The sequence below is a fragment of the Miscanthus floridulus genome, chromosome 6, assembly GCF_019320115.1.
Source record: "Miscanthus floridulus cultivar M001 chromosome 6, ASM1932011v1, whole genome shotgun sequence".
In the NCBI taxonomy this organism is placed as follows: Eukaryota; Viridiplantae; Streptophyta; class Magnoliopsida; order Poales; family Poaceae; genus Miscanthus; species Miscanthus floridulus.
The window spans coordinates 5,135,520-5,149,731 of NC_089585.1; the positions used below are offsets into that span (position 1 = coordinate 5,135,520).

Below are 14,212 nucleotides of genomic sequence, written 5' to 3' on the forward strand. Positions count from 1 at the left end.
GACCCAAGGCGGCAGCTCGCTTCCCTGCCTACATTTGAGGTATTATTCTCCTCGTCTTCAATCTCCGCTCCTGTTGTGTTCATGGGATCGTCAAATCCCGCGTCCTAAGTCGCTGAAACCCATACCCTAATTCCCAGATCTGCTTGTGGTGGTGTTTGTGACTACGAATCTGCGGTCAGAAGAGCCCGTGACACAACCCTACATGGAGGAAGTAGCCCGCAGCGAAGGAGCCGGAGCAGCCTGCAGCATCGACTCAGATTTGCTACTTCCAAGGGTAAGCATTGTTTCTTCCTTGTTTTCCTGCGGTTAATTGTCATTTTAAATAAGAAAAATGCACAATTTGTATGATCTTCGAGCAGCATGTCAGATGTATTGATGGAACTGAACTAGGGTTTTAGCACTATGTTTTGAGGGTTACACAGATTATGTATCTTATTATCATGGAAAAGCAGCTAGCTTTAGTTCGATCTTTTTTAATCTTAATATATGACGATTATTGTTGATGGTTAGATAGTGTGTCAAAAAATTAGTAGAACAGTGCCTTGGTTAAATTTGATATTGTGTGTTTGATTGAGGTGCTCTATGGATCTGCTTGTTTGTTTGTGTGTTTGTCATGTTTTCTAAAACACTACAACATGAGAACAATGTGATGCCTAATAATTTTATCTTTCAAATACAGCTAGCTAATATGTCACAGTACAGTTGGATGTATAGTGGCTGGCAGCGTGGTAAAGTGCCCTCTAATGAATGGATTGATCAAACCAATCAATTCTTGAACCATGCATTTTCTAATATGGATATAGGTACAAATGACACCATCAAGTGTCCTTGTGCCATGTGCCAAAACTATTTCAGTCTCAAAAGGGATATTGTAGGGATACACTTATGCAAGCATGGTTATAGGGAAGACTATGAAACATGGATGCAGCACACAGGGAGTGATATTAGGCATGATGAAGGTCATAACATAGCAAATGGGGAGGGTTTTGATGAGGTTGATCGAATGGATCAAATGCTGATTGATCTAGCTGGGGATAATCCACCTATAGTAGATGAGCAACCAACACCATTTGCCACAGCTTTTTATAGGATGGCTGAGAGTGCCAGTGAGTTGGTGCGTGAGGAGACCACACACTCTAGGTTATCTGCTGTTGCTCGCTTGCTTGCCATGAAGTCACGACACAACATGTCGGTTTCATTTCTGATGATATTGCTCAAAAACATGGAGGGTCTAGAAATTTCACAGAGACACAGCAAGTTCTGGTATGTCACATTAGCATTATCACTCTTTATCCCATAATGTTGTAATGACAGCAATGCCGTTCTACACCAGCCAATTGCCTTGCTTTTTTTTTTTTACCTAGTGTATGTCACATTAACAAGTTCTGGTATGTCACATTAACATACTTAAGCTCTCTTTGCCATTGTCACTCTTTGTCGATCAGCTCTTTTCTTCACTAGGGAACCAAGTCCATTATTTCCATGTTACTTAGTTTAATTATTGGATATATTTAGATTAATTCTATCTTAGAAATATGTCTGTGTGTTGCTACTCGCTGACAAAGGCAATAAAGCGACAAAGTATGTTAGGCTGAGATTAATTCCCTTTGATAGCCTAGGTTTTTTTATTTCTGTTGGTGGAATATTTCTTGCTTGGCTAGAATAATGTGGTGTTAATCAGTGTGATCAGTTTGGAGGCAGTGGTTCTGTAGCTGAGGAGGCTTATTTCGTGATTTAAGACAAAAAAAGTTTGTAAGCGCTTTTCTATAAATTTGATCGAACAAAAAAACAAGTTTGACTTAAAATAACTTTAGAAATTGATTTATTTAGAGATGAAGAGAATATTTGTCTATTTTCGTGTTATTTGTTTACTAGAAGCCACATCATAATAGATAAGAGTTTATATTGACATCATTGACCTAAAATCCTGGATCTGCCCCTGATTCCTAGCTGCCATCTATTATCATGGTGCTGACAATCAGCATTCAACTATTTGTATTTGCAGGGACTTAGGTTTGGACCACATAAGGGAACCCCTATTAATGCATTTGTTGTGATGAAATCTGGCATAAGAAATATAGATAGCAATGGTAATTGTGGTCCAATCAACAGCAGCAAAGCACAAGAACGCATGGTATGTAAATCTAAGTTCTAGTATGTCACATTAGCATCCTAATTGTTGTTCCTAGCAAAGCATGTTGTGAAATTCACTTGTTCTGTAGATTTGGCAGAAAATATGTGTTTTCCTACAGCCCTAAGTTGATTGCACAATTCATTGCTACTTAACTACTTTTGCTCTAGTTCTGCACTAACTTAGATTATAAAAAAAACAGCCAACAATATCCAATACTTGATGCTAGCGAGATTGTACCATAAAGTATACATATTGATAAATTCATTGGCACGAAACTGATAGTGCATTTGTCATGAAATATATATTCATTCATATCATAATATTGGGAGTTGTTTGTAGGATGAGTATATAAATGGGGTTAAGAGGGCTAGACAGGAGCATGAAGAACATGAAGAGGACGGGGAGCATGAAGACTATGAGGATATGGAAGAGGTGGAAGAAGGGCAAGGGTCAGAACATGAGCAAGAGTTGAATCCAAAGGTGTTGTATGGCGTGTCGGGTAGTATGACCACCCATGGGCGCTTTGCTATAGGATATGGCGCTGTTAGGGCAGCCGATATCAGAGCAGTTGCGAAGGAGAATAATGTGAGTCAATCAAATCCAATTTCACTGCAAATGTTGGCCCGACAAAATGCAGAACTATGACGAGAAAATGCAAGGCTACAAAAAGAGAAGGATAGTGCGACACAACAAGGCAAAGTTGCTATAGATCTGACAGTGGTATGTATGTGAGATGATAGTATTTTTTCTATAGGCAAACCATTTTTCATAATCTAAAATATTTAATGTCTTCACTATAGGCACTTTATGTACGCTTAGGACTGGCACAGGAAATTCCACAGGCATCTTTAAGATTTGCATCAGCAGTAGCAGCACAAGGAATTGTGAGTACAGCTAGCACAACTTCTCCCATTTTCCTTATATTTGGCAACTATATGACTATATTGGCAGTCTTTCTCTAGTTTAGCTAGCTGGCAGATTAGCTTCTCCTATTTTCCTTATATTTGGCAATTATATGACTATAATGACAGTCTTTCTCTAGTTTAGCTAGCTGCCAGATTAGCTTCCCCCATTTTCTTTATATTTGGGCAACTATATGACTAGTTTTGATGTGGTATTCAGAATGGCAACATGCAGTCCACCAGTGAGGAAGTGGCCTCATCTTGATTCTTGCATAGCTACTGGACTTAAATTGAATTAATTGAGTAATAATGGTAAGGTAGATATTTGCATTTAGTTCACTTCCCATGTACTGGGACTCAGTTGAAAATAGTTAGCACTCTTCTGTTGTGAGCAATAATCCTACATATTATTGGTGTCTTGCTTAATCAAAATATCCAAAAAAATAGATTGTATTGTTATTCTGGAAGCTTAAGGAGATATGTGTTGTTATTCTGGAATGCTCATGAAGGTGTTGCCTTAGAACAAAAGTAGATGTTGTTATTTTGGAAGCTTAAGGAGATAGGTTTATCAAGATTTGATTTTGATTTTTTTCCAACTTGGTTTTGAGTGTCCTTGAGCAAGTAAGGTTGATTTACATATTATACAACATTCTTAAAAGTTCAGTTTTCTACAGCATGCTTTGGTCATCTAAATATATTGTTTGGTTGCCCACCTTTCTATGTGAGATGCTTGTATTGTCTGATTTGGAGATTGTATAGTCACTTTATGGGTTGGAGTAGTTAGCATCTAACTAATATTTATCTTCATATATATAGGCCACTGGTTCTTCTCATGTTGGCTCGGAATCAGCTAATGATGCCAATGCGGTGGATGGGCACAATGAAGACAATCTCAATGACACATACAGAGCTGCATGGGAAACAGTGAACCGCCATAGTGGACACCATGCTTGAAGGTAGGATGTGTGTCGTAGTGGCTGTTGGTAGTTGCCACTTCTAACCTTTAGATAGTAAAGGTGCAGCCACAGAAGTTGATGCCAGCTTTTGGGAAAGACTAATCAACTAGTGGATGCTTTTGTGACCTATGGTCATCTTAATTATGTAGTTGTAGATGCGAGACCTGTGGACATCTTAATTATGCAGATGTGGATGTTAATTTGTGGCTGTTGATGCCAACTGTGGACATCTTAATTATGCGAGACGTGTGGAAAGACTTTGGCATGTTTATTTGTGGCTGTTGATGCCAACTGTGGGCATCTAATTTGTGTATGGATTCTGGATAATGAGAAATGATGCAATATATTTGTGTTCTAGTTGAAATATCATGCAATATATGTTTGTGGATGTACTGTTATCATGAAATATTGTATGAAATTATGGCCTCGGGACTGCAATATTTTTCTGTCGGTATGAGTTTGTTTTTCTGTTGGAAGCCGCTGACACGAAAATTAGATTTTTCCTGTCGAGGTGCTGTCAACAGGAAAATAAATTATGTTCTGTCGGTGAGAAGCTATTATCCTGTCGGTACAAAACCAACAGGAAATAATATTTTTCTGTCGGTGTGGTCATTTTTTTTACGTCATTTACCGACAGGGAAACAAATTCAGATCTGGCGGAGCGCTATTTTCCTGTTGACACATTACCGACAGAAAAAATGACAAACCGACAGGAAATAAAAAATACCGACATGAAAAATCTATTTCACTGTCGACCTAGTCCTGTTGGGATTTTCCTGTCGGTAAACCGACAGAAAAAATATTTTTCCCTATTTCCTGTTGGTATTGTACGTTTTTCTGTCGGCTTTCAACCGACAGTAAATTTTTACTTTCCAGCAGTGAGCACTGTAAGCCTTTGCCGAGCCAAGCGCTGCCACGATCGATCTCGCACGATACAAAGCAGCACCGGCCGTCCTCCTTGATCGGATGGCTCCATAGAGTCGCGCTGCATCCTCCGCATATCTCGTAGCTTGAACCGTTGTCATGAATTGGAGATGGCGACGCAAGGAGAATGAGATCTGAGTCACAGGCACCAACGACTCCGGTTCATGGATTGGGAGAGATCCTGGAAGGACTAAACTGCACTTAAAAACAATTAATTATTTTCCGTAATTAATAGGTGCGGTATATATTTTCCACGGAGGAACCGGTGGTTCCTGCCAAGCACCGTAAGAAAGCTCTGTAATTTCTTGAAATTACAATATCTCTGTAAATGTCGAGAAATATAAAAAAAGTGGAGAGGAATAAAATATATGAAAAATACATGGAAGAAAAGAAGAACTAAGTAACATGAAACAGAAAATGCCCTCAGGATTATATGTCGGAAAAGAAATACTCCCATCATCTTTGTTTTACATGTCGTATTAGCTTTGTCCTTTGTTAAAATTTTTATACTTGATTATCAAATGAAAAAAAAAATATTGTGTAGACTAGCGATGAAGCTAATATGACGTTCAAGAAGTCGGAAGGAGGATGAGTCAGTGGAAAAAGTACAAAAATGAGATAGGGCTAGAGTCTGCACGTGCGACTGATGGAAAGGGAATTGGAAACAGATGGGGATAGGGATGGAGGCGAGGCCGGTGTGACAGCGGCCCGTGGCGGCACCGCACACGGCAAGTAGTAGTGGAAGCTGCCTGCTGACCACAGGCCACACAATGCATCATCCGCTGTGTCCTTAGATTATTCGTCTTACTTCAATCATTAATTATCTTCATTTGGTTGAAAAATATCAATGGCAGCAAATTGCAGCGTATTAGCCACGTACTAGACAGCGTATCAGTTGCAAGTCGTTTCATTCTCTGCAAGAAAACGGTAGCCATCACGTTGCGTGGCTAAAGCCTACTCATCCTCTAGAAGTGAACCAGTCGGAGAGAAGTGCATTTTTCTTTCACCCTGACCTAGGGATGGATTCCAACCGCTTGGCATGGAGACAAATCTGGACAGCAATATATAATTACTTGTCATTTTAATTCAAAGTTTTATCAAGTCTATCAACATTTACAGCATGAAAAACGTAAGGGTAAAGTCCATTTGAACTGTCACCGAGGGGATTGAATCCTCACATAAATATACACTGATGTATCATCAACAGGCTCATTTTGACAATATAATAGTCTAGCTTTTTTTTTTGTCACTTTCTTTGTATCTTGAAGCTTCCCTGTAACCCTGTAATCCTTGTAAGACCTTTTTTTTTTTTATTCGATAAATTCCGTGCAGAGGCTAAGGCCCCTCCAGTTTCATCAAAAAGAAAAAAAAAACTCATTTTGAGGAAAAAACGAGGCAAAAACCTTTCGTCCGGTTAAATTTGAAAAACCGGACTAAAACAAATAAAGTCTTTTTTTTAGCTTTTACTATTGAAACCAGATAATGGAAACTGTGAAAAACAGACAAATTTGCACCACTAACTGGTATAAAATCTGGTTTTCAATTTCTCAAATCAATAAAAAATGGTCTGGTCTCTAAAATACATTATTAATTTCAAATAAAAAAAAATCTGAGACTAGTACTCGATTTTGATCTATTTATTTTAAATAAATATTAAGGTGCAACTAGAGCGATGTTGAAAGATGTACTTTCCCAAACAAAAAAAAAAGTAAAGTCTACCATAGATATTATTGTTTCTGTACACAAAACGTGGTCAAACATAAAGATATTTTGGCTTAACAAACCTAGAGAGTGATCGCAACAGAAAATAAAAAGTAATATCTTATCGATCATTTCTAATAACCACTGATCACTACTATTCACGACATCATGTTGAAGCAGACAGCATGCTCTTCACAAACTCTCGGGGCCTGCAGACAGCAGCCAACGGTGTTGCCATAGGCATGGACAGCCCACCACCTTCGGTCATGTCAATGGTTCTCCCTTCCCCAACGTCCCACTCGAAGCACTGCACAAGCGCCGCCACCATGGAGCTAACAAGGCGCATGGCCATGGCCTCGGCGGGGCACCGCCTCCGGCCGACCCCGAACGGCAGCATGGGCACGGCAGCCGCCGTTGTCACCTTGCCACCATCGTCCAAGAACCGCTCCGGCATGAACTCGTCCGGCGCGTCCCAGGCCGCGGGGTCGCGCTGGATCGCCCAGGCGTTTACCAGGATCATGGTGCCCCACCGGACGTGGAACCCACCGACAGTGCAGTCCTCCATGGCCTCGTGCGCCGGGATGATCGGGCCCACAGGGCGCAGCCGGAGGGTCTCTTTGACAACGCACTGTAGGTAGGGTAGGCTGGCGGTGAAATTTTTGTATTTTGGTCCCTTTTGAAAATATTTTTTATAAAAAGACCTACGCCAAAACGTTTGCTGAAAATATATCAGTTTTAGGCGTCTTAGGACATGACGCCGAGGTATGAGGGTCGGCGTCGACTGACACGACGCCGAGGTCTTGCCACGTCACGGACGACCGCGGTCGACGGCGACACGGTGTCGCATGGGGCCTACTACGTCGGCGTCGTGTCAGCCAACGCCACAGGCCCAAACTCGGCGCTGTGGGGAGTCACGCCGAGCTATTGCCACCATCCGGCGCGCGGCCCAGCGGCCCAACAACGCTTCGTGGCCCAATAGCTCGGCGTGCGATCAGATGACGCCGAGACGCTAACCTTGGCGCGGCCCGACTCAACGCCGAGGTTCGATCAGAACCCCACCCCACGCATCACGATTCATGAGATCAGAGAAGCATGCATGCAGCTCGATCGGTTTCATTCCACTAGTGATGGAGACATAGCATGTTCGTCTGCGGGTGCCGGGAGACAATTCAGAGCGGCAGAGACCAGAGGTAGTGCATGCCCGCTGCCTAGCCTGTTGCGGGATTGCGGCAAGCCGAGGTAACGTCTCGGCGTCATAGGTCATGGCGCCGACCTCTAAATTTAACCTAAATTTTATATATCCATCTCACGGTAAAACTATGGTGTTAGGTTAAATTTAGTGGTCGGCGCCATGACGTATGTCTCCATCACTAGTGGAATGAAACCGATCGAGCTGCATGCATGCTTCTCTGATCTCATGAATCGTGATGCGTGGGGTGGGGTTCTGACCGAACCTCGGCGTTGAGTCGGGTCGCGCCGAGGTTAGTGTCTCGGCGTCATCTGCTAGCACGCCGAGCTATTGGGCCACGAAGCGTTGTTGGGCCGCGCACCAATAGCTCGGCGTGTAGTCCCACTGCGCCGAGTTTGGGCCTATGGCGTTGGCTGACACGACGCCGACGTAGTGGGCCCCATGCGACACCGTGTCGCCGTCGACCGCGGTCGTCCATGACGTGGCAAGACCTCGGCGTCGTGTCAGTCGACGCCGACCCTCATACCTCGACGTCATGTCCTAAGACGCCTAAAAATTGTCTATTTTCAGCAAACGTTTTGGCGTAGATCTTTTTGTAAAAAATATTTTCAAAAGGACCAAAATACAAAAATTTCACAGGCTGGCGATGTCCAATTCCTCCACCAGCCGAGCTGTTCTGACGTGTGTGTCGATTTCGGCCCTCACCTTCTTCATGGCTTCGGGATGCAGCAGTAGCCGTGCCATCGCCCATTCGATTGTCAGCATAGATGTCCCAGTCCCTCCTTGGAGTATTGCCTGCACATGTACCGTACCATGATTAATGACTGAAGGTAATTCACACTAATTAGTTTTTTTTTTCAAAAAGCCATGTGCAAGAAATCTGCTAGGCATGTATTAATAAAGAAGAAGCAACCGACAAGAAAAAGCACTACAAAACTTCTCAATGGCAGCCAACAAAACACCATGAAACACAAAAGCCCACGAAGCCACCAAAGCAGTTGTAGACAAATAACCTTTCATGACTGTCGATGCGGGACCCATGGGGTTTCGCACGGAGAAGAGAGAAGAAGACCTAGTCCAACTAGGATTCCCTACATGTAATCCTACTAGGACTAGTTACACGTAATCCTACCAGGTAGGGGCTCTTGGCGCTTTGCGTTCGAGAGCTCGGTGGACCTTAAGATCAAGATTTGTCACGGTTCTCGTTGGCCTTGTCGACAACTCACTGCGGTTTTCGTCAACAACTCGCTACAACTCTCGTCGACATGGACGATAACATCCGCACGGGATCCCAACTCCAGCAGCCGGTCAACAAGCACTGCCACTGAAGACTACAAGCGATCAAGCAACATGCAAGTTGGAGCTTTCCCTAGAACAAGTCAATCAGCACCGCAATTCATCTGAGTCCAATACATCTCAAAGCCAAAGAAGGATCGGTCAGCATCAACTACGGCAAGAAGTCATGGTGATGTCTACTCGAATTCGGATATTAATTCTACTATGATACGACAAGTACAAGAAAATTTTCACCAGTCCAACCAAACGGAGGAGCATGACAAGGACGAGGAAGCAAGCAAGGCCAACATATATGTGTATATACTCATACACAAGAGACAAGATCAAGCAGTCACGATGATGACTCAGACTCTTAAATTCAGACCCCATGTCAGTTTGCGACATCCAGCCACATCAATATCCAAAGTTTGATCCAGAAGCACCATGTCCGATTGCACCGAGCAAACTAGCGAGCAAGCCAACTACAATACGGATCCAGCCAGCAAAAAAGCAAGCAAATTATTCATGCTCTACAGCTCCATGACATGTTGATGACGCAAGAAAGAAGTCCACACCATTAATCAGAGACGAGCATGCAAGCCAATTAAATATTGAGGCATATATACACATATACATACAAGATACAAGAGACATGCGAGTGCCCATGCATGCATGTATCACGTCGGGATCCGTCACTATGCCAACATATGGTCGTACGGGAGAATCATCTTGTACTTGAATCAACTACGTCAACAAGCAAGCTGTCAAGTCACGAGCAGCCAAGTACCAAGCATCTGACCGATTGCTACCACAACACGGAAGCAAGCCAAATCAAGAAACAAGTCGTCCAAACCAGATAGCAAGCAAGCAAGACCGACTACTCGGCCGAGGAGTCCGAGTACTCGGAAACAATTTAAGCGAAAGGAACACACGACCTTCGCAAACAACTCGGATATGATATCCAACTACGGTGACCAACTACTAGGCTGAACGGCGCACCGATCGACTACCCGGCTGCAGTGGTCAACAACTCTGCCATGAACCAAGCTAAGTGACGCTATAATTTTTTACATTCCGGATATTATTCGTATGCCTCTGTGGCCATATCATCTTCCCTTAACAGTTGTTAATTTCCTCGGATAGTAAGCCTTAATTCGTGAAGCTTGTTTTCTCGAATGGATGGTCACGTCAATGAACATCTGAACCATACGGATGGTCACGTCAAAGAACCTCTGAACCATACGGGTGGTTACGCCAATGGACCTCTGAACCATACGCGAGATTCAAGTGCTTAAACGTAACAAGCTACTACCCAGGAAATTAACCGACCTAGCAAGGGAAGACACAAAAAATCATCATGCGAGCAAACATAGTGCTCTACAATCATCATGCGAGCAAACATAGTGCTCTAAGTCTTCTCTTAACGGTCGCTAAAGTCCTCAGGTAGAACATGCCTTAATCCGTGAAGCTTGTCTACTCACATGGACGGTCACGTCAATGAACCTCTGAACCGAATGCCAGGCTCACATGGTCACGTCAATGAACCTCTGAACCATACGCCAGAGATTCAAGTGCTTAAACATAACAGGACACTACCTGAGGAATTTACATGGCCTAGCAAGAGCAAGACGCGAGAAAAGTTTATATGCATTTTATGATGCCGGGGCCCGCCCCTGATTGATTATTCAAATATGGGACATGCTCCCGACTTTATATCCGGAATGTCATTTACAACATATTTTTATGTTTAACATGCAGGGGAGCTACATCTGTACCATGAGATCAGGAAAAACATGCTACTGAGAGCTAGTCTAGAAACAACCTGGTTTGATAAAAAAGAACCCCGACAAGGTGCGGCAAGAACCGAGACAAGCGCTTAGAAAGAACCCGGATCGATCAGAAAACAACCTCGAAGAGGTGCTGCAAGTACCAAGACAAATTCAGAAAAATCAAGACGAAGTGCAAACAATCTGAAAGAGGTACATCAAGAACCAGAGGTCTAGAAACAACCCGGATGAATAAAAAACAACTCGGAAGAGCATCACGGCTTAGTCAAACACTAAGCTTGGGGGCTCGGCATTCACTTCAACTACGCCCGAGGGCTCGAATTCAAGGATGAAAGACCAAGAATACAAGTACTCAAGACTACAACAAAGACAACACATCAAGACCCTTCATCCGATTTCTATTCTAAAGAAAAGTACTCGGAGAAGGCTCGGGGGCTGCGGGATACATAACCCCCAAAATTTTTTGAAGACAAGAACCTGGACCCTCCAACTTTTACAAGCAAAAGCAAGAGGCTCGGGGGCTACACTCAGTGAGTGCAATTTTTACGAAAAATTGCACCCACCGAAAAAGAACTCGAAGCAACCAAGAAGACTAAATGGACCCTCTGGCTTCTTGTCCCAACAAGCAAGAGGCTCGGAGGCTACACTCACTGAGTGCACTTTTTTAGAAAAAAGTGCACATCAGTCATGACGAACCAACCAAAAGAAGACCATCTCAAGGTTTCACTTCAGAAGAACCTGGAACGGATTTACAACAACTCAACGAAGACCAAGAAGAACAAGAAGGCTTCTGAAGCTCATCCATGAAATGCTCGGGGGCTTGTCGATGCGGGACCCATGGGGTTTCGCACGGAGAAGAGAGAGGAAGACCTAGTCTAACTAGGATTCCCTATATGTAATCCTACTAGGATCTCTACTTTGTAACCGACTAGGACTGCCGCCTCTCCTGGACTATATAAAGGAGGGCAGGGGTCCCTAGATCGAGACACACATAACCGACAGAACTCACAACCACAACATACCTCGCAACACAACAAATAGCGCAGGGCGCAATATACTATCCACATCAGACTGGACGTAGGGCGCCGTGACTTTCTGGCGTGCCGAACCAGTATAAATCATTGTCTCCCTGCGTTTACCATCGAGTTCCTGCAAACGCCGATACCCCTCTGAACAAATCACCGTCCCGGGTACCCCGTGACGGGTTGCCGGTGATAAAACATCGACAATGACGCAACAAACAAGGAAACAACTTGGGGTGTGTGGGTGGTACGAGGCCTTGTGTCATCGCCGACCAAGGGACCAAGGGCGGATCCAGAAACAGGCTGCGCCCCGGGCTAACTACTAGGCTCTTCTCGTGTCACAGGGGACTAATGAGCTAGTTGACCTTTTCATGTGTTTTTTATGATACTGATTCCCATAGTTCTTGGGCCTCGCCCCGGGCTGTAGCCCAGGCAGCCCGGGGCCTGGATCCGCCCCTGCAAGGGACAAACATTGGCGGAGCCACGTGGGTGCCATAGTGGGCCATGGCCCGGCCCCTTGCCTCCCTGCGCTCCATGGCCATAGCAGCATCCAGCGGCGAGCAGGGCAGCAGCTTGTTCCGGGCAAAGGTTTTTCAACCAAAACCAAAGGAGGTTGGAGCCTCTTGTGTCAATGCCTCGAACGAGGAGTGTGGCGCCAATGGCCTCACCACTATGTGAAACGGCAAGAAGACGGGCAGGACTTTCACCCCAAAGTCCTCCAAAACTCACGCATTCAAGAAGCTACTGGTTAAAACGAATGCCAAAGTGGTATGCGGACCACAGTCTAAAGCTGATATTTTCAAGGTGGATTTTCAACGGCTATGTGTTGAAACACTGGTTATTCAATCAACGGTTTAGTTTAAATCACGATTCGTGCAAGTTAAAAGTTGCACATCAAGGGCGACTTTGTTACCCATGTCGGTTTCCCGGCCGGACACCACCAGCGTCGTCGCGCTTTCGACGGTGATCCTCGATTAGGCCGACAAGCAACGCGTCGCGCCTCGCCTGCAGCCTCGCAAGCGCCACGTCCACGCGGCGTAGCCGGTCGACCCACCGCAACGCAGGGTACAGGTCCCCAACGCTGGGCGCCGCGTTGAGCCTGACGCTCTCCTCGACGATCTCCTGCCACCGCGCAGCGTCACTGCCGTGGAGGGACACGCCGATGAGCGCACGAAGCATCACGTTGATGACGAACTCGAAAAGTCTGGGCCGCAGGGTGACCATCATCAACGGTGTAGCACCATCAGTTGCATCGCGAAGCAGGGTGTCGACGAGGGCAGCGACCTCAGCGCGGCGGTCGGCGGCGCGTGCGGCGAGGCGGGAGGCCGAGAGGAGCTCGGCGCTGAAGAATCTGCGGAGCGTCCACCAGTGGTCGCCGTAGGAAGCCCACAGGATGTCAGTGCACCCGTAGCCGAGGACGTCCCTGGCCAGGAGGCGCGGGCGGCCCGCTAGGGCGGCGTCGCGCTCAGTGAAGCACTCGACGCGGCTGCGGCGTGCGCGGACACCAGCAGCGCGCGCCGCGCGCCAAGACGTAGGGAGAGGACCGGCGCTGCCGCGCTGACCCCAGGACGACCTTGTGCAACCGCGAGTGAGGCCAGGGCGCGGTGCAGTGGGTAGCCGAGCAGATGGAGGTGGCCAAGCAGAGGGAGCGACGGTGGGCTCGGCGCTCCGCGTAGGACGCGTCGTCGTCTGGACTGGATGGCGGTGAGGATGACTAGCGAGGAGACGGTGAGAATGACCAACACGACGGCAAGGAGCAGGAGAGGAGCGTCGGCACTGCCTGCTGCTGCGTCCATGGTATCCTAAGTATTGCGGATACCACACGATACGATGCCGTCACAGTGTGACCTAGTGATTCATTCACTTATAGCCTCCATCTGTATTTATAGTGGTGTCCGACACGTAACTTGTGGGCTGCCGCCATCCAGGAAGATGCTGCGGCGACATTCTCCCACAGGCCACAATGCATGCGATATACATGTCCACACCAGATCATGTATTGTTTTTAGTTTGATTTTAAGCATTTGTCGTCATCAGACTACGAATTAATCACAAACGAATGGCTGGCACTGACTCCCCTCATTCGTGGCAAGTCGTTTCCTTGAATCGACCATCCAGAAGAAAACAGGATTGAGCAAAAGGATAGAGTGAATTGGTCCGGCTTCTAGACTCTTTTTATTCACCGGCTGCTTGCTGGTCAAGTCACGGCTGATCAGCCACTCCCCTTCTTGCATTTGTCGCCTTGCTTTGCTTGTACGAGGAAGTAGCAATAATTTAAGAAACAAAGAGTGCCGACGCATGCATGGTGGCGATCGAGACGAC

The 14,212-nt window shown here is 45.6% G+C and overlaps 2 pseudogenes; one reads left to right on the plus strand and one right to left on the minus strand.

Moving 5' to 3' along the window:
- The first annotated feature begins 1,099 nt into the window (after positions 1–1,099).
- Positions 1,100–4,302, plus strand: LOC136457474 (uncharacterized; annotated as a pseudogene).
- Positions 4,303–6,783: 2,481 nt separating this feature from the next.
- LOC136457475 (isoflavone 3'-hydroxylase-like) lies at positions 6,784–13,740 on the minus strand (annotated as a pseudogene).
- Between the last annotated feature and the right edge of the window lie 472 nt (positions 13,741–14,212).